Consider the following 18,766-nt stretch of genomic DNA (forward strand, 5'->3'; position numbering starts at 1 on the left):
TCAGCTAGACCTGTTTGAAGGATTATATGGGTAGATTTGGTCTTTGTTTTTTTTTTTTTTTTTTTTTTTGGCCAGTCCTGGGGCTTGGACTCAGGGCCTGAGCACTGTCCCTGGCTTCTTCTTGCTCAAGGCTAGCACTCTGCCACTTGAGCCACAGCGCCACTTCTGGCCATTTTCTGTATATGTGGTGCTGGGGAATAGAACCCAGGGCCTCATGTATACCAGGCAAGCACTCTTGCCACTAGGCCACATCCCCAGCCCTGGTCTTTGTTTTTGAAATAGACAAGTTTTATAAGTAGATAGAACAGACTAAAATATGGATTGAAGCAATTGAAGAGTAAGGAGCAATCAGAATTGGACAGAATTAGCCTGGGATAGCTGCTTAAGTGTAGTTTTTGTGAGGTTAACTGTTCAAGAAGGGGAAAGTTAAAGATATTAATTTAGGGTTGGGAATATGGCCTAGTGGTTGAGTGCTTGCCTGGCATGCATGAAGCCCAGGGTTTGATTCCTCAGCACCATATATATAGAAAAAAGCAAGAGTGGTACTGTGGCTCAAGTTGGTAGAGTGTTTGCCTTGAGCAAAAAGAAGTCGGGGACAGTGCTCAGGCCCTGAGTTCAAGCCCCAGGACTGGCAAATTTTTTTTTTTAATTTAGCTTTTATCCATAATCTTTTCCTCCCCCCCACCCCAGGCTTGAATTTAGTGCTTGGGCACTGTCCAGGTCACCAAGGCTAGTGCTCTACCACTTGAGCCACAGCTCCACTTCTGGCTTTTGGGTGGTTAATTGGAGTCTCATGGATTTTCCTGCCTGGGCTGGCTTTGAACCTCGATCCTCAGGTTTTACTCTCCTGAGTAGCTAGGATTATGGTGGTGAGCCACTGGCACCTCACCATAATCTTATTCTTAATTAGAATCAAACTACATCTACCCTCACACCTATAGTTATGTGTTCCTGTGACTGACAGTTTATAGACTGTAACCACAAAATTCCCTGAGAAAAAGTGGTTCCAGGATCTTAGTGGTTCCCATAGTTTGTAGGATTGTTGGTACAACCTGCTAAGATTTTTGCTCAGTTCGTGGACTTGTTTTTTGCAATTCAGAGTTTAGAAGTTTATGTTACTTTCGGAGTTGTGTACTCTGGACAGCTCTACAGTAATGGTTCATTCAGCTTTGGTTGGTGAGCCTGGATTTCTTCCTTGCCAGAGTTGTTTGATCTTTCTTCTTCAGCAAAATAAGTCATGGAAGTACTAGGTTGGAACTCGTACACTGCTATTTCTAAAGAGCTACAAGTATTTAAGCTGAGTTGCTTGGGTTAGACTTCATATGAAGAGTCAATAGGTTGGATATACCTCCACATAAGCCACATAGCAGTTTGCCCATTGATCAGTTCATAGAAATAGCTCTTTTTGTGTGTACATGTGCCAGGGCTTGAACTCAGGGCCTGGGTATGTTCTCTCCTTCCCCAAAATTAGTTCTCTACCACTTGAGCCACATTTGTACTTCTGACTATTTTGGTGCTATATTAGAGATAAAGAGTCTCAACAAAGAGCTTGGGAATGTGGCTTAACGGTAGAGTGCATGCCTAGCATGCACGAAACCCTGGGTTCAGTTCCTCAGTACTATGTAACAGAAAAAGCCAGTGCTGTGGTGCTGTGGCTAGAGTGCTAGCTAGCCTTAAGCAAAAGAAGCTCAGAGACAGTGCCCAAGCCCTGAGTTCAAGCCTCAGGATGCCCCTCCCCCAAGTAAAAATCTCAGACTTTCCTGTCCAGGCTAGCTTTTAACCATGATCCTCAGATCTTAGCCTCTTGAGTAGCTGGGAGTACAGGTGCCTGGCATAAATAGCCTTTGATACTATATTTGAGAAGTTGGCTAGTAGTATTTGATGAAGCTCATAGTCTATAGAGCCTGTGAAACACAGTCATTTTTATTTCTTATTTGTTTGTTTTGTTTTGTTTTTTGGCCAGTCCTAGGCCATGAACTCAGGGCCTGAGCATTGTCCCTGGCTTCTTTTTTGCTCAAGGCTAGCACTCTGCCACTTGAGCCACAGCGCTACCTCTGGCCATTTTCTTTATATATGGTGCTGAGGAATCGAACCCAGGTCCTCATGTATATGAGGCAAGCACTCTTGCCACGAGGTCATACTCCCAGCCCTTATTTCTTTTTTTTTTTTTTTTTGGCCAGTCCTGGGCCTTGGACTCAGGGCCTGAGCACTGTCCCTGGCTTCCTTTTTGCTCAAGGCTAGCACTCTGCCACTTGAGCCACAGCGCCACTTCTGGCCGTTTTCTGTATATGTGGTGCTGGGGAATCGAACCCAGGGCCTCATGTATACGAGGCAAGCTCTCTCGCCACTAGGCCATATCCCCAGCCCTAGCCCTTATTTCTTATTACCTACTAATCTTTGTGTGGTTTGGCCCGGTACTCATCAAGATCAATTAGTGCATACTTTTTTTTTTTTTTGCCAGTCCTGGGGCTTGGACTCAGGGCCTGAACACTGTCCCTGGCTTCTTTTTGCTCAAAGCTAGCATTCTACCACTTGAGGCACTTCCAGCCTTTTCTGCTTATGTGATACTGAGGAATTGAACCCAGGCCTTCATGCATGCTAGGCAAGCACTCTACCACTAAGCCACATTCCTAGCCCATTTAGTGGATATTTATAGCTGAAAGTGCTTGATGTGTTACCAGAGTGCTTTCACCTAGAAAAGGAGGATGGGTTATTATTTCACCAGTATAGAAATACAAGATCTTGCTGGGTGCTGGTAGCTCATGTTTGTAATTCTAGCTACTCAGGAGCTTGAGATTTGAGGTTCAAAGACAGCCTGGGCCAGAAATATTTGTGAAACTCATCTCCAATTAACCACCAAAAAGCTGGAAGTAGAGCTATGACTGAAGTGGTAGAGCACCAGCCTTGAGCAAAAAAACAGAGACAGTACCTAGGCTGAGTTTAAGCCACTGTACTCAATCTTCCATTGCCCCTTGCCCCCAAGAAAAATAAACATGAAATATTGAAGACATTAATTTTTGACTTGACATTTTGCAATAGCAAATTTTTAATAACTCAGAATTGGGCATGATTGTTCATTGCCCTGGAATATCAGTGTGTAAGGTGTTGAGATGAGCTCCTTATTGAACCCTAAATTGTAGAGGGTTAGGGTGAACATTTATGTAATGGCTTTGACTACTCTTCCCTGAAATTGCCCCTCCCCCATTTAAGTGAATGAAATTAGTTTTTTTATTGAATGTGAAGGATGAGACATCTAAGTGAATTTGTTTTTGTTAGTCACTTGTGCGTAGCTGAAAGATTGTCTTGGGACAGATTGAGTCTTTATTTCCCAGTGGCTTCTGTGTTTTCTAAGGGTAGACTGAAATGGGAAGAAGTCTAATGCCAAGAATGCATTCCAACATACTGTAGAGTATGAAATTTGATCCTGAAAATGTTGATTTAGTGTTGGTTATGGTACATATTAGAAATTATCCAGTAATCCAGGACAGATTTTTGTCGCCCTGTGGGAAGTTACATTGATGTTAACTACTAAGAAGCTTTGGGTACTGACTGGGCTGTGTGCTCTGTAGGCCCAGAGCACTGCTTTGATTTGCCACCCTTCTGAAGAGAAAAATGTGCCTTGTGGTTTTTTCTACCCTTCTCGTTTGCATTGGGGCTTCCTTATAAACCTTTGTTGTTTCTATGTTCAAGTCTGCAATGTTAAGATATTAAGAGTTCCCTTTCCCTTGGCAATGGCACATTTATAATTGTGTGTGTGTGTGTGTGTGTCATCACCAACAGCCAAGTTTTGTATACTTTTTGCTCTTAAATTTGTTAGCTTTCAGCTTGCTGTGTCTCTTACAAGGAACCTTCTTTCCCCAAAAGCTAGCACCAGTGTGATGGCAGCAGGCAAATGTGGGGATCATGTAATATCAGTCATGTTTAAAACTTTTTTGCTATGGGTCTAGTTTTTATTTTGCCTCCTATTTTTCTTGAGCTCACAGCTTGTTTGCTGGGTATGAATGCATTTTGGCCAAGCTGTTTACTTTAACTGTTTAGCTGTATATTTTAACTTTAATAGTAGCATAAAATAAGCCATGTGGTAGAGGATTAAAGACTACAATGTTCTAGGTACATCCTTTTGAAGGAGATAGTCATTTTTGGGCTCTTGTTCCCCAGAGATTTCCCTATCTCTGGGATAGGCATTACAGCTCTCTTGTCTGTAGAGATCAGAGATCAGGTTACCTGGGCAGAAATGCTGGGAATTTTTTTTTTCTTTCTGTGTATTACCATGCTTTCTCTGCAAATAGAGATGGTTTTTGTTTTTGCCATTTGGACAACATTTTGTTCTGGTCCTGACATGCTGGTATTCATAGGTTGGTCTAGCATTAGTTTAGTAGTCTAAAACTCTGTAATTCAGGTTTGGAAAATTTGCCTCTCGTCTTCAGAGTTCTTTTACTTGTTTAGGATTCTAGATTCCCCAATTAAACTACATTATAAAGGATTTAGGGAACAATTCTATAGGTAGTTTGTCTAAAACATTGTCCTGGGGCAAGGATCCTCACTGAGATTTTGACTTTGAAATGATAGCATGCTTGGGTGAGTATTCATTATAATAACCATATATTAAGTGCTTATTTTGTATTAACTACTATATTTAGTTTTCTTTTGAGTTTCCTCATTTAATTTTTAAAATTCTAGAAGTGTAGGTTCTATTATTTTTTCTCCCTCTACATTTGAGGAAATAGAATAAGAAATAGGCTCTAGGGGAAGTAGTTTAGAGTTGGGATTTGAATCATGGTTTGTCTGATTCTCTAGAGCTGTAACACTAAAATACTTGTTTTGTTTTGCAGTACTTAGACTTAAACCCAGGGCTTATTGATGTAGGCAAGTGCTATAACACTGAAGCTACACCTCCAGTATAAAATACTACTTTTGGTTTTTCAAAATTAATTATTCAAGGAGCTTGGAATGTGGCTCAGTAGTAGAGTGCTTGCCTAGCATGCATGAAGCCCTGGGTTCAGTTCCTCAGAACTACATAAACAGAAAAGGCCATAAGTAGCACGGTAGAGTACTAGCCTTGAGCGAAAGGAAGCCAGGGGCAGTATTCAAGCCCTGAGTGCAAGCCCCAAGAACCAAGACTGATTCAGACATTATTTTTGAATTGCCTAGAACTTTTTTCTTTTTGGTTGTGGAGCTTGAATTCACGGCCTAGACACTCTTATCACTTGAGCCACGACGCCACTTCTAGTTTTTGAGTGGTTAATTGGAGATAAGAGTCTTACTGGGATTTTTCTGCCCAGGCTGGCTTGGAACCATGATCCTCAGATCTCAGCCTCCTGAGTAGCTAGGATTACAGGGGTGAGCCACCAGCATCCAGTTCCTAGAGCTTTTCTTTTTTGTGCCACTCCTGGGGCTTGAACTCAGGACCTCAGCATTGTCCATAAGATTTTTTTTTTTTTTTTTTTTGGCTCAAGACTAGTGCTCTGTCACTAAGTCTCAGCTCCACATCCAGCTTTTTGATTTTTTTTTTTTTTTTTTTTTTTTTTTTTTGGGCCAGTCCTGGGCCTTGGACTCAGGGCCCGAGCATGGTCCCTGGCTTCTTCCCTCTCAAGGCTAGCACTCTGCCACTTGAGCCACAGTGCCGCTTCTGGCCGTTTTCTGTATATGTGGTGCTGGGGAATCGAACCTAGGGCCTCGTGTATCCGAGGCAGGCACTCTTGCCACTAGGCTATATCCCCAGCCCCCACATCCAGCTTTTTGATAGTTTCCTGGGAGATAATAGTCTCATGGACTTGTCTGCCCTAGCTAGCTTTGAACCATGGTCCTCAGATCTTAGCTCCTGAGTAGCTAGGATTATTGGTATGAGCCACCAGTGCCCTGCCTTCCTTTGGGCTCTTAAATGAAGTGAAAGATTGAAAAACTTTTAGTTACAATTTGATAACATGCCTAGATCTTGCTCTTGTCTGCCCCTGCCATTTATAGCTTTATTATTCTGGATGTCTGATGAACAGTTGTGATACTTGGTATATTAGCTTTGTGATTCCAATGAAGAGCAACAGTTCTCATAATTTGAACCTTAAGTCCTCTCTTCTGCAGAGAACTTTGAGATTGTGGATTAGATTCAGGCTCTAAGAGTTACTTTGGTCTGAGTGTCTTGTATTTTGAAAATATTCATAGAGCCAGGTGCCTGTGGCTCATGCCTGTACTCTTAGCTACTCAGGAGGCTGAGATTTGAGGATCGCAGGTCAAAGCCGGCCCAGGGAGGAAATTCTGTGAGACTCTTAACCACCAGAAAATTGGAAGTGGCACTGTGGTTCAAAGTGGTAGAGCGCTAGCCTTGAGCTGAAGAGCTCAGGGACAGCACCCAGGCTCAGGTTTAAGCTCCATGACCGACCAAAAGGAAAAATTTTAAAAACATTTAATTTATTAATTGAACACAATTTTTTTTTTTTTTTTGGCCAGTCCTGGGGCTTGGACTCAGGGCCTGAGCACTGTCCCTGGCTTCCTTTTGCTCAAGGCTAGCACTCTGACACTTGAGCCACAGCGCCACTTCTGGCAGTTTTCTGTATATGTGGTGCTGGGGAATTGAACCCAGGGCCTCATGTATACAAGGCAAGCACTCTTGCCACTAGACCATATCCCCAGCCAACACAAATTTTTTTGACAAGGTGTTGTGAAAAAAGGGTACAGTTACATAGTAGGGCAGTGTGTACATTTCTTGTGATATCTTACACCCTGTTTTTCTTTTCCCTTCTCTAGGTCAGGTAGACATATATACAATATACAATGTATCAAGAACATATACAGTAGCCACGTGGCCAAGCCCAAGAAAATTCGTCTAGGCCTTTAAATGTAATGTCGATATTAGACAATATGTCAACAGTAGTCTTATATGAACGTACATACATAGCTTTTGAGCTATTGTATTCCACTGAGAGTTCGATTTTTGAAAAAGGAAAATATTCTTCAGAAACTTGGACACTTTCTGGAGAGGAATGTATTATTTTACTTTGCCACCTGGAGAAAGTGAACATAGAAGATTAAGTACAATATAAAAATTTTATAGAATTAGCTCTAAAATCTAGTTTTAAATTTCCCTTAGGCTGTGTGACTTTAGACCAGTCACTTCTCTGAAATTGTATTCCTAACTACATAATAGGAAAAAATACCTACTTTAGAGGTTGTAGGCTGTAGTTAACAATAAGTAAGATATGAAAGTACCATTAGTTGATAAAATATTTTTTTTGGGGGGGAAGGGTGCTTGTATTGGGGCTTGAACTGAGGGAATAGGAGCTGTCCCTTAGTTTTTTCACTCACATCTAGCATTTGAGCCGCATTTTTTGCTCTTTTTTTTTTTTGGCCAGTGCCCAGGACTTGGGGCCTGGGCACTGTCCCTGAGCTTCTTTTGCTCAAGGCTAGCACTCTACTGCTTGAGCTACAGTGCCATTCCTGCTTTTCCTGTTTATGTGGTACTGAGGAATTGAACCCAGGGCTTCCTGCAAGCTATGCAAGCACTCTACCACCACTAAGCCACATTCCTGGCCTTTTTTGTTGTATCAGTCATGGGGATTGAACCCCATGGGGCCTGGTTGCTGTCCCTGGGATTTTTTAGTTTAAGGACAGCACTCTGCCACCTGGAGCTACAGTTCTATTCTGGCTTTGCGTTTCTGGTGGTTAATTGGAGATAAGCATCTCATGGACTTTGTTGCTCTGCCTGGCTTTTTTTCTTTATTTTCTTTTCTTTCTTTCTTTCTTTTCTTTTTTTTTTTTTGGTCAGTTGTGAGGCTTGAACTCAGGGCCTGGGCACTGTCCTGAGCTTTTCAGCTCAAGGCTAGCTCTCTACCATTTGAGCCACAGCACTACTTCTGGTTTTTGAGTGGTTAATTGGAGATAAGAGTCCCACAGCTTTTCCTGCCTGTCTGGGCATTGAACCGACATGCTTAGATCTCAGCCTCCTGAGTAGCTAGGATTACAGGTGTGAGCCACTGGCTCCTGGCCCTGGCTGGCTTTGAACCTGTGATCCCCAGACCTCAGTATCCTGAGTAGTTAGGATAACAGGCATGAGCCACCAGTGCCCAGCCACTTTTGGCTTTTTGCTGATTAATTGGAGATAAGAAAGAATCAATCTTTTATGCCCAATCTGGCTTTGACCTGTCTGTGATACTCCGATGTCAGCCTCCCAAGTAAGTAGGATTATAAATGTTAGCTACCAAAACTTGGTAGTTTATAAAATAATTTTGTTTTGAGGCATGGTTTTGCTCTGTAACACAGACTAGCTTCAAACTTGTTGTCCTCAACAAAAACAAAACCAACCAAACAAAAAAACAGAGGGGCTGGGAATATGGCCTAGTGGCAAGAGCACTTGCCTCGTATACATGAAGCCCTGGGTTCAATTCCTCAGCACCACATATATATATATATATATATATATATATATATATATATATATATATATATATATATATATATATATATATATATATATAAAGCTGGAAGTAGTGCTGTTGCTTAAGTGGTAGAGTGCTAGCCTTGAGCAAAAAGAAGCCAGGGACAGTGCTCAGGCCCTGAATTCAAGCCCCAGGACTGGCAACAAAACCAAAACCAAACTTGAATTTTATCAAAATAAATTTTATAAGCACCAGTTGTTTTAGTGTAAGACATTGTTAATACAATGATTGTAGAATACTGGGTGCTGTTCAGAAACATAAATCTTAGGCCTGGTGGGGATGGGAGGGATAAACTGAGAGCAAGCAGAAAGGAGTGACATTATGTTGTTCAATGTTACTCATTACCTGACTTATGTAATTGTAGCCCCTCAATATATCACCTTTATAACAAACAACAACAAAAACCTTAGGCCAGGATCTACTGAAATTGGAACTTTGGCTGTATGTTTTAACAAGTTCTTCAGGCCATGCTGATGCACACCTGGGTTTGAAAATTACCAGGTTTATATATTTGAACTAAACTAGGCTGCAGGGCATACCTGAATTGCCTGAGAGGCTTCTTCCAATTACATACAGATTAGTGATTCAGATATGTACCCTCTCTTTGAAGAAAGTATTACCAGATAGAGAAAACCCTAAAAGAGCTTGTGGTTGTATTAGTCTGCTTGGGTTGCTATAACAAAATCCCCCTTATACTATGTGTTTTTTAACAACTGACATTATTTTTCACAGTTTGGTAGGAAAAGAAAGAAAGATTAAGGCATTGGCAGATAAATTCCTAGTGAGGGTCCTGTACTTAGTTTGTAGACTATGGTCTTGGCATTTTCTCCTGTGTTAAAATGTCAATCTCACCCTAAGAAGAGAGTCCTCCTTTTGTATCTTTCTCTTGCTCTCCTTCTCTTGCTTTCCTCCTCTTCCTCTTCCTCCTTCTCCATCTCTCTCCTCCCCCTTCTTCTTTGTTGGTCGTGGGTCTTGAACTCAGGGTCTGGGCACTGTCCCTGAGTTCTTTTGCTCAAGGCCAGCGCCCTACCATTTTGAGCCATAGCATCACTTCCGGTTTTCTGGTGCTTAGTTGGTGATTAATTGGAATCTCATGGAATTTTCTGCCTGGGCTGGCTTCTAACTGGCATCCTCAGGTCTCAGCCTCCTGAGTAGCTAGGATTACAGGCGTGAGCCACCAGTGCCCAGCTCATGGGAGCTTTCTAAAATTCTAATGTAGTTTCTTTATCTTTCTCACAAAAACCAAGTATTTTACTATAAGGCTTCTTTTTTCTTTGTGCCTGAGAAATATAGCTGTTATTACTGAACCTGGCTGCACTGAATGAATGCAATAACTTTTCAAAGCAGTGTGCTGATAGTTTTACTTGTGACTTGATACGTGATGTACAAATGAACATGTTAATAGTCTTATGTGCATGTATGTGCATCTGTGTTAAGTGCCCCCTCAATCTGTTTTAAACTATAAAATTACTTCATTTTTATTATAGAGGAGATATTCATAAGGGGTTACATTTACATGGGTCAGGTAATAAGTACATTTCTTTTCATACAGTGTCATCTGTTTTCTCATTTTCGCAATTTTTTTTTTTTTTTTTTTTGGCCAGTCCTGGGGCTTGGACTCTGGGCCTGAGCACTGTCCCTGGCTTCTTTTTGCTCAAGGCTAGCACTCTGCCACTTGAGCCACAGCGCCACTTCTGGCCATTTTCTGTATATGTGGTGCTGGGGAATCGAACCCAGGGCCTCATGTATATGAGGCAGGCACTCTTGCCACTAGGCCATATACCCAGCCCCCCCCCCCTTTAAAAAAAAAACACACACAAAAAAACACTGGTCCTGGGGCCTGGACAGTGACCCTGGACTTTTTTGCTCAAGGCTAATGCTGTACTACTTGAGCCACAGGCCCATTACCAGCTTTTTTTTTCTGGTCAGAAATAAAAAAGTCTCACAGACTTTCTAGCCCAGGCAGGCTTTGGACCATGATCCTCATATCTCAACTTCCTGACTAGGTAGGATCACAGGTAGGAATCAGCAGCACCCAGCTAATAAACTCACATTAAATAAACTCACTTTAAAAAAATTCATCCTTTTGCTGTTTAGCTTTTTTCTCCATCCTCTTCCCCCCCCCATTTCAGTCTTTCTTTCACTTGGCATCTAACTCAGGTTTAGACTGCAAAGCATATGGAGACCTCAGTAATTTTATCAACACAGAGATGGTAAGAGACCTGGAGATCTTTTTTTTTTTTTTTTTGCCAGTTCTGGGGCTTGAACTCAGGGCCTGAACTCTGACCCTGAGCTTATTTTGCTCAAGGCTAGCACTCTGCTACTCGAGCCACAACACCACTTCTGGCTTTTTTCTGTGTATTTGGTGCTGAGGAATTGAATCCAGGGCTTCATGCATGCTAGGCAAACACTCTACCACTAAGCCACCTTCCCAGCCCCTGGAGATAATTTTTTTTTTGGGGGGGGGCAGTCCTCAGACTGAACTCAGGGCCTGAGCACTGTCCCTGGCATCTTTTTGCTCAAGGCTACTAGCACTCTGCCAACTGGAGAGCCACAGCGCCACTTCTGGCCTTTTCTATATATGTGGTACTGAGGAATCGAACCCAGGGCTTCATGTATATGAGACGAGCACTCTTGCCACTAGGCCATCTTCCCAGCCCCTGGAAATAATTTTTAAAACCACTTTCAGAACATCATTTCAACTAAGAGCTCTAGTATCTTATGTTGGAAAGACCTACCTAGTACATTTGTCTAACTAATAAACCAAAGTATCTGGTCTCTTGTTTTATTGCCTTTAGTCTAGAGACAGATTCTTAGCTTTCCTTTAGTCTATTTTTAGTGTTCTGTTGGGTCTGGAGAGATTTATAACATTCTTGTTTTTTCTTTTCAGTTTGTGGTTTGTCTCTTTTGCTTTGAAAAGGCTTCTTTGAAACCCCAACACAGGAACTAGAAGCCTGGTTTAAGTGGTAATGTACCAGTCCTGAGCAGAAAAAGCAAAAAAGCTCCGAGTTCAGGTTCAGGTCTCAGTGATGGGGAAAAAAAAGAAAGAAAACTTACACAACACTTCAAATGACCAATAGTGGTTTAATTTTATGATTTGGGATAAAACGAGATTATGTTTTGGTCTCCTCAGAAAAACAAAGGAAATTCTTTGTACCTTGAGGAAGATAATTTTGAAAGTGTGAGCCAAAGTAGATTGAGAAGGGAGTTGGAGAAAGGAAAGGAAGGGTAGATGCTGCTAGATTTTCATAGCCTGGTATGCTAAGTATCCATCCTAATGTGATTCTACTGCCCAGAGTACACATAAAGAAGAATGACAGTAAGCTTCTGAATAGGTAGCTGGTAATTTTCGTCCCGTCCCATGTATTCTGTGACATCATGATGTCAGGGTCTTCTGTATGTGTTTGTCTGGACAGTAGTTAGTATACAGGTTGTTGGTAACAACATACTTTGTGTGTGTGTATATGCTTGTGGTACACATCAGTCCTGGGGCCCCAACTCAGGACTGGGGTGTTGTTCCTGAGCTGTTTTTTTCCCCTCAAGGCTAGCACTCTACTACTTTGAGCCACAGCTTCATTTCCAGCTTTTTGTTAGTTAATTGGAGTCTCACAGGGTTTTCTGCTGTGGCTGCCTTTGAAACTTGATGGATTTGATTTTCAGATTTCAGCCTCCTGAGTAGCTACGATCACACTTGTGAGCTGCCAGCACACAACAACTTCTGAAGCTTGAAAAGAGATAGAAACTTGCCTAACTCGGTTTTCTCTTCTACAAATTGGTGATCTTAAATCCTAAGGATTTGAAGGCACTTATAATGTCAATCTGGCCTTCTTATGAAGGTTGCCTCAGTTATTAACTGAGTAAGAGTAGAATTAGCATATTCTGGCTCAAAGATCGATATTTTGAGGAAGTGGTCCAAGGAGGTCCTAGGAATTAATAAGGTAAACACATCGGTATTGGTACTGCTTCTTGATATCTTTACCCAAAATAGAAATTAACCATGTTGAGAAAAGAATCCCTGACTGTATGTAAATTAAGTTCTAAATCACAATAATGTCACAATGCCCCTTTTAACATGGCTTAAAAGGCTTTGGCAGGAAATAGAACTGTGGACTTAAAGATATTTAGTGTGTTATTTGTATAACTCATGCAAGAACAGCCTAAGTTTGGAATTGTAGATCAAATGAAAAGCATGGTAGAAATTGTTTTCATTGGAGACAAGTTCTCACTAAGTAGTCCAGGCTGGCTTCAAAATTGTGATCCTCCTGCATCAATCTCTCAATTTGTGACACTATCTCCCAATTGGTGACACTGTAGCCCAGCAGAAATGAGAGCTTTTAAGGAGAAAGATGAGGCCTTTCCAGGGGAGTTTTGCCTTTACTTGTTTGTTTGGTTTGAACACTATCTGCAAATCTGTTTAGTATGGAGCAGGGAGAAGGAAATCGGGAGAGCTAGGTGCAAATCAAACCAGTGTTGTATGAAGCTCCTTTCACTATGTATTCAAGTTCACTGTATTACTTAATGTTAAATATAATAAAGAGGGCCAAAGAACTGCCCCACTCATTCAAGCTTGGGATCCACCACACCAAGGTTTTCTCCAGTCAGAGAACATGAGGTTGGTTTGTGGGTGGAAAAGATATTGGTGGAAAAAGTGTGTGTGTGTGTGTGTGTGTGTGTGTGTCATGTCATTTGTACTTAACGTTCTTGATTTTGAACATGTGTTGGGATATATTATACCAACTTGTAGATACCATAAAAAATTTAGCAAAAATTTCCAGTGTTTGATCAAATTCTTCAATTCCCAAGAATTTTTAGGGTGATAATGTTTTAAGTGCTTACATAATTGTCCAGTCTGGTTGCTGAAAGTTTAAAAAGTATAAAGTAGTTGGGGACTTGATAATGTAAAAAGTCTATGGCAGGGCAGGGAATGTGGTCTCAGTGGTACAGTGCTTGCCTAGCATGCATGAGACTCTAGGTTCGATTCCTCAGCACCACATATAGAGAAAAGGCCAGAAGTGGCACCTGTGGGTCAAGTGGCAGAGTGAGCAGAAAGAAGCCAGGGACAGTGCTCAGGCCCTGAATTCAAGCCCCAGGACTGGCAAAAAATAAAATAAAAGGAAAAATAGCCATTAAATTATTTCTTAAAAAGTATGGCAATATCTTCTTTGAATAATCTTTTGAGTATCTGCAATTGCTAGTTGCTTCCACTAATGTGACAAGTACCTATTGGGCTGTAGGGCTGTCAGTCAGCATGTTGTCAACATAGAATTCATAATTCCTGCATCCATGAAATTCCCCTCCCCTCCCCTCCTTCATTTCTTCATTTTTTTCATTGGTTGTGCTTGAACTCAGGCGTTGTCCCTGAGTTTTTGTGCTCAAGGCTAGTGCTCTACCACTTTGAGCCACAGCTCTACTTCTAGTTTTTGAGTTGTTATTTGGAGATAAGAGTCTTACATGGACTTTTCTGCCCAGGCTGGCTTTGAACCTTAATCCTCTGATCTCAGCCTCCTGAGCAGCTAGGATTACAGGCTTGAGCCACTCTCTAGGCTCCCATGGAGTACTTTTTTCTAGTGTGAAGAAATAAGTAAGCAAATAATCACAAATATCTATTACTACAATTAGTAAAAAGTTTCACTGAAATGTCTTCCAACTATTGTTTAAAATTTTATTCATATTCACCTTAACTGCGGGTGACTTTGTACCGTTGGTTTCTTTGAATGGGTATCAGTTTGATTACTTTCCCTTCACTTTTACAGGAAACTGAGGTATAATAGGTGAGGGTTTATTGTTTCTCAGCAAGGCTCTTTGTGTGGAGCTGTACTGCAGGACATTTGGCATCTTACTCCCCAGGTAATAAATGCCAGTAGCATTACAAAGTTGCTGTGACCACAACACCAACCAAAAAAATCAGCATTTTCATACATTTATTTCCAAATGCTTCTCAGTGGCTGGTATTGCCCTGGTTGAAACTATTGGCTATAATGTCAGAATTCTTAGAAGGAGCTACTGAACAAATTCTCCTGAGAGAACACTGAGTGTAGGTGGTGCTTGAAACTTGGAGTGTCCACCTCTTTTCGGGTCTGATTGTGTGTGTGTATGTTTGCAAGTCTTGGGGTTTGAACTCAGAAGCTGAACACTGTCCCTGAGCTTCTTTTTGCTCAAGGCCAGCTAGCACTCTACACTTGAGCTACAGTGCTACTTCTGACTTTTTCTGTTTATGTGGTGCTGAAGAATCGAGCCCATGGCTTCATGCATGCTAGGCAAGCACTCTACCACTAAGCCACATTCCCAGAGTGTGTGTGTGTGTGGGGAGAGGGGTAGGAATTTGAAACTGCTTTCAACCTTTTTTTCCTATTGAGAGTAGAGAAAGAGTTTATTTTAAGTTTTTTATATATAGACAGTTACTATAACAGTCATTTTTTATCAGTCATTTTGTGTTATGAACTTAAATTCCCATATCTTTGTTAAATGTGAGTTTTTTGTTTTTACTTTGAGAGGGAGTCATGTTATATTGCCCTGGCTGGTCTTGAACTCAGTTGCCTCAGCCTCCTGGGCAACTAGTTACTGGCATGTACTGTGCCTGGCTAAATACACTTTTAATGCTTGTTTTTATGGATAATTATAATGCCAAGGGATGAAATGACTTGGTAAAGAGGTGTTCAAACTCTATACATGTGGTCGTCCTCCTCCTTCTCCTTCTGTGTCCCCTTAATTTACTTGCCAGGTAGCCTCTGGCTCACCAATTTGGGCTTTTAGTCTTTTGAGTGTGTGGTAACAGGTGTCAAATGTTCTGGCTTAAATTTAAAACTTTACTGCCAGAAATTTGAGACTTGTGTAGAATTGTGATAGCTGAGGGTGCTAGAGTATATAGTGGTGAATTAAATACATCCAAACATATGCCCACCCTCTGGAGTTATTTACTTATTTATTTTTGTGTCAGTCCTGGGGCTTGAACTCAGGGCTTGGGTACTGTCTCTGAGCTTCATTTTGCTCAAGGCTAGTGTTCTGCCACTGAGCCACAGCTCTACTTCTGGCTTTTTTCTGAGTAGTTTATTAAAAGAAATGAGTCTCACAGATTTTCCTTCCCAGGCTGACTTTGAACTATGATCTTCAGATCTGAGCCTCCTAGAGTAACTAGGGTTACAGGTGTGAACCATTGGCACCTGGTTTGGAGTTATTATTGTTAACATACAGTTAGCAGTATTGCTATAGGTTAAGATACAGAGGTTAAATATGCAAACCATATATACTAGTGGGATGTCAGGAAAAAGTTAATCAGGGACCTAGGGCAAAAGTGTGCAGCATTAAAATTTTAAACGAGGGCTGTGAGTATGGCCTAGTGGCAAGAGTGCTTGCCTCGTATACATGAAGCCCTGGGTTCAATTCCGCAGCACCACATATATAGAAAAGGTCAGAAGTGGCACTGTGGTTCAAGTGGCCGAGGGCTAGCCTTGAGCAAAAAGAAGCCAGGGACAGTGCTCAGGCCCTGAGTCCAAGCCCCAGAACTGGCCAAAAAAATAAAAATAAATTTTAAATGAGTTCATCAGAAAAGGCTGTTGAAGCTGGGAGCTTGCAGCTCATGCCTGTAATCCTAGCTACTCAGAGGAGGCTGAGATCTGAGAATCATGGATGGAAGCCAGCCGGGGCAGGAAAGTCCATGAGATTCTTATGTCCTATTAATCACCAAAAAAGCCAGAAGTGGTGCTGTGGCTCAAGTGATAGAGCACTAGCCTTGAACAAAAGGAGCCCTAGGACTGGCAAAAAAAAAGGGGGGGGGGGACGATGCTAAAGAGGTATTTGGCATACAAGATTGAACTGGTCTAATGTGGGAGAAGAAAGGGTATTCTCAGTGGAGGGTCAATGAATTTAAAGTCTAAATCTAGTGCATGTCCATCAGGATTGAGGAAAAATGTGTTTTTTTACTTAGTAAATTCATTTCATTTAACCTCATACAATAGGCCTGGCCACCCTTCTGTGGTTTTAGTTTCCACAGTTTCATGTATCTGAAGTCAACTACTATCTGTTTATTACTCGTTGTTACTAACTTCTTACTGTGCTTAATGTATTCTATAACTAATATATAGATATATATAGGAAAAACTCTATATATTTTGTACATTCGTGTATATGAACTATATATGTAGGGTTTAGTAACATCTGAGTTTCAGCTGAGGACAGATGATTGTACTATTACTATTAGGTTTATTCTCTTGGGGAAGTCAGAGAAGTTAAAGGCACTGGGGGACAGAGCTCTTAACTACTCACTGCCCAGGAATGGCCATGTAGGTTCCCAAAGCTTTTCCTCTCAGCATGAATAAGGATAAGAATTGTAAGATCAACCAAGTTTCATTTTATCTTCTAAGGTTGTCTTTCCTTTGTTACTTTGAAGGAGGAAAGGTTAAAAAAGAAAACGAAGTAGGAAAGTTTGTGTGCACACAAATGTGTCTTCTTAGAATTTATATTGTAGTCAAGAATGCAGATAGTAAATAAGAGTAAAATAAATCCTGTGTTAGTGATACATGTTCAGGTGAACACATCAGAAACTGGGCATGGAAATCAGAGAAAGCTTGGCTTTGAGGATGATGCTAATTGAAAATCTGGGAATCTGAGTCAGTGTCCTTATTTTTCTTTGTTGGCCAGCCACTGCCCTCTTGAGACTATTGTTTGACCAAGGAAACTGAGTGTGTATCTGAATTCCACAGTCACTTTGTGCTAGAGATGGGAGAGGCTTTGGAGGGAGGCCATGTAGCCAAATGCTCCCAAGAATCTCCTGAGATTAAAAACAAAGATTTGTGGCCCCATTTTAAAGCTGCTCATTCAGAATCTGTGGAGTAGGATTGGATTGTATAGCTGAGGAGGTTGAGTTACGCTGGCTCTCCCAGGAAGTTGGTCTGTGAAGTGGGATGGGAACGCGAATGTTCTGCTTCTCGGTTTAGCCTTCTTCTGACCACTCACACTGCTGCTACCTGTTTTATTTATTTATTTATCTATCTATTTGTTTATTTTTGCCAGTCCTGGGGCTGGAACTCAGGGCCTGAGCACTGTCCCTGGCTTCTTTTTGCTCAAGGCTAGCACTCCACCACTTGAGCCACAGCACCACTTCTGGCTTTTTCTGTATATGTGGTGTTGAGGAATCGAACCCAGGGCTTTCATGTGTATGAGGTGAGCACTTTACCACTAGGTCATATTCCCAGCCCCTACCTGTTTTATTTTGATTATTTGTTTTTTAATTTCTTGTGACTGGGAGTTGAATTTGGTATCTGATGCTCTACCACCTGAGCTATGCCTCTAAACTCCACTTGGCTGTACTGGGGATAGATACACTCAGGGCCTCATGTTTGCAAGGCAGATGTTCTTACCTCTTGAGTTCTATCTCCAGCCCTACTTTATTGTAGTTTTTTTTTTTTTTTTGGCCAGTCCTGGGCCTTGGACTCAGGGCCTGAGCACTGTCCCTGGCTTCTTTTTGCTCAAGGGTAGCACTCTGCCACTTGAGCCACAGCGCCACTTCTGGCCGTTTTCTGTATATGTGGTGCTGGGGAATCGAACCCAGGGCCTCATGTATATGAGGCAAGCACTCTTGCCACTAGGCCATATCCCCAGCTCCCTTTATTGTAGTTTTTGAGACAGGATCTCTCATGTAATTCAGACTGTCCTTAAACTAGACTTTCTTGCCTTTGCCTTTTGGGATTATGGGTGGGTGTCATCACACTGGCTGTCTCACTCTTTATGTAGGAGGGCTAGTCCTGGGGCTTAAACTCAGGGTCTATGCACTATCTTTGAGCTCAAGGCTAGCCCTCTACCACTTGAGCCACATCTCTACAAAGAGCCTTTGATGGTTAATTGGAGATTAGGGGTGTCTTGGACATTCCTGTTTTGAATTGTGGCCCTGTCTTACTCTTTTTTTTGGCCATTCCTGGGGCTTGAACTCAGGGCCTGAGCACTGCCCCTGGCTTCTTTTTGCTCAAGGCTAGTAAGTACTCTAACACTTGAGCCACAGTGCCACTTCTGGCCATTTTCTGTATATGTGGTGCTGAGGAATCGAACCCAGGGCTTCATGTATACAAGCACTCTTGCCCACTAGGCCATGTTCACAGCTCCCCTGTGTAAAGAAGGGTTCTTTTTTTTTATTTATTTTATGCTGGTGGGGGGTCCTGGGGCTTGAACTCTGAACCTGTGCACTGTCCCTGAGCTTTTGTGCTCAAATCTATCACTTGAGCCACAACTCCACTTCTGGCTTTTGTGATTAATTTGAGATAAGAGTCTGTCAGACTTTCTTGCCTGGTCTAACTTTGAACTCTGATCTTCACATTTCAGCCTCCTGAGTAATTAGGATTATGGGC

General features: G+C 41.7%; 1 protein-coding gene across 2 annotated transcripts in view; it reads left to right on the forward strand.

Moving 5' to 3' along the window:
* Positions 1–18,766, forward strand: part of Arid1a (AT-rich interaction domain 1A) — a 91,176-nt gene that overhangs the window by 9,595 nt on the left and 62,815 nt on the right. The gene's annotated exons all lie outside the window — the stretch shown is intronic.

This window comes from Perognathus longimembris, chromosome 7 (genome assembly GCF_023159225.1).
Source record: "Perognathus longimembris pacificus isolate PPM17 chromosome 7, ASM2315922v1, whole genome shotgun sequence".
Lineage (NCBI taxonomy): Eukaryota > Metazoa > Chordata > Mammalia > Rodentia > Heteromyidae > Perognathus > Perognathus longimembris.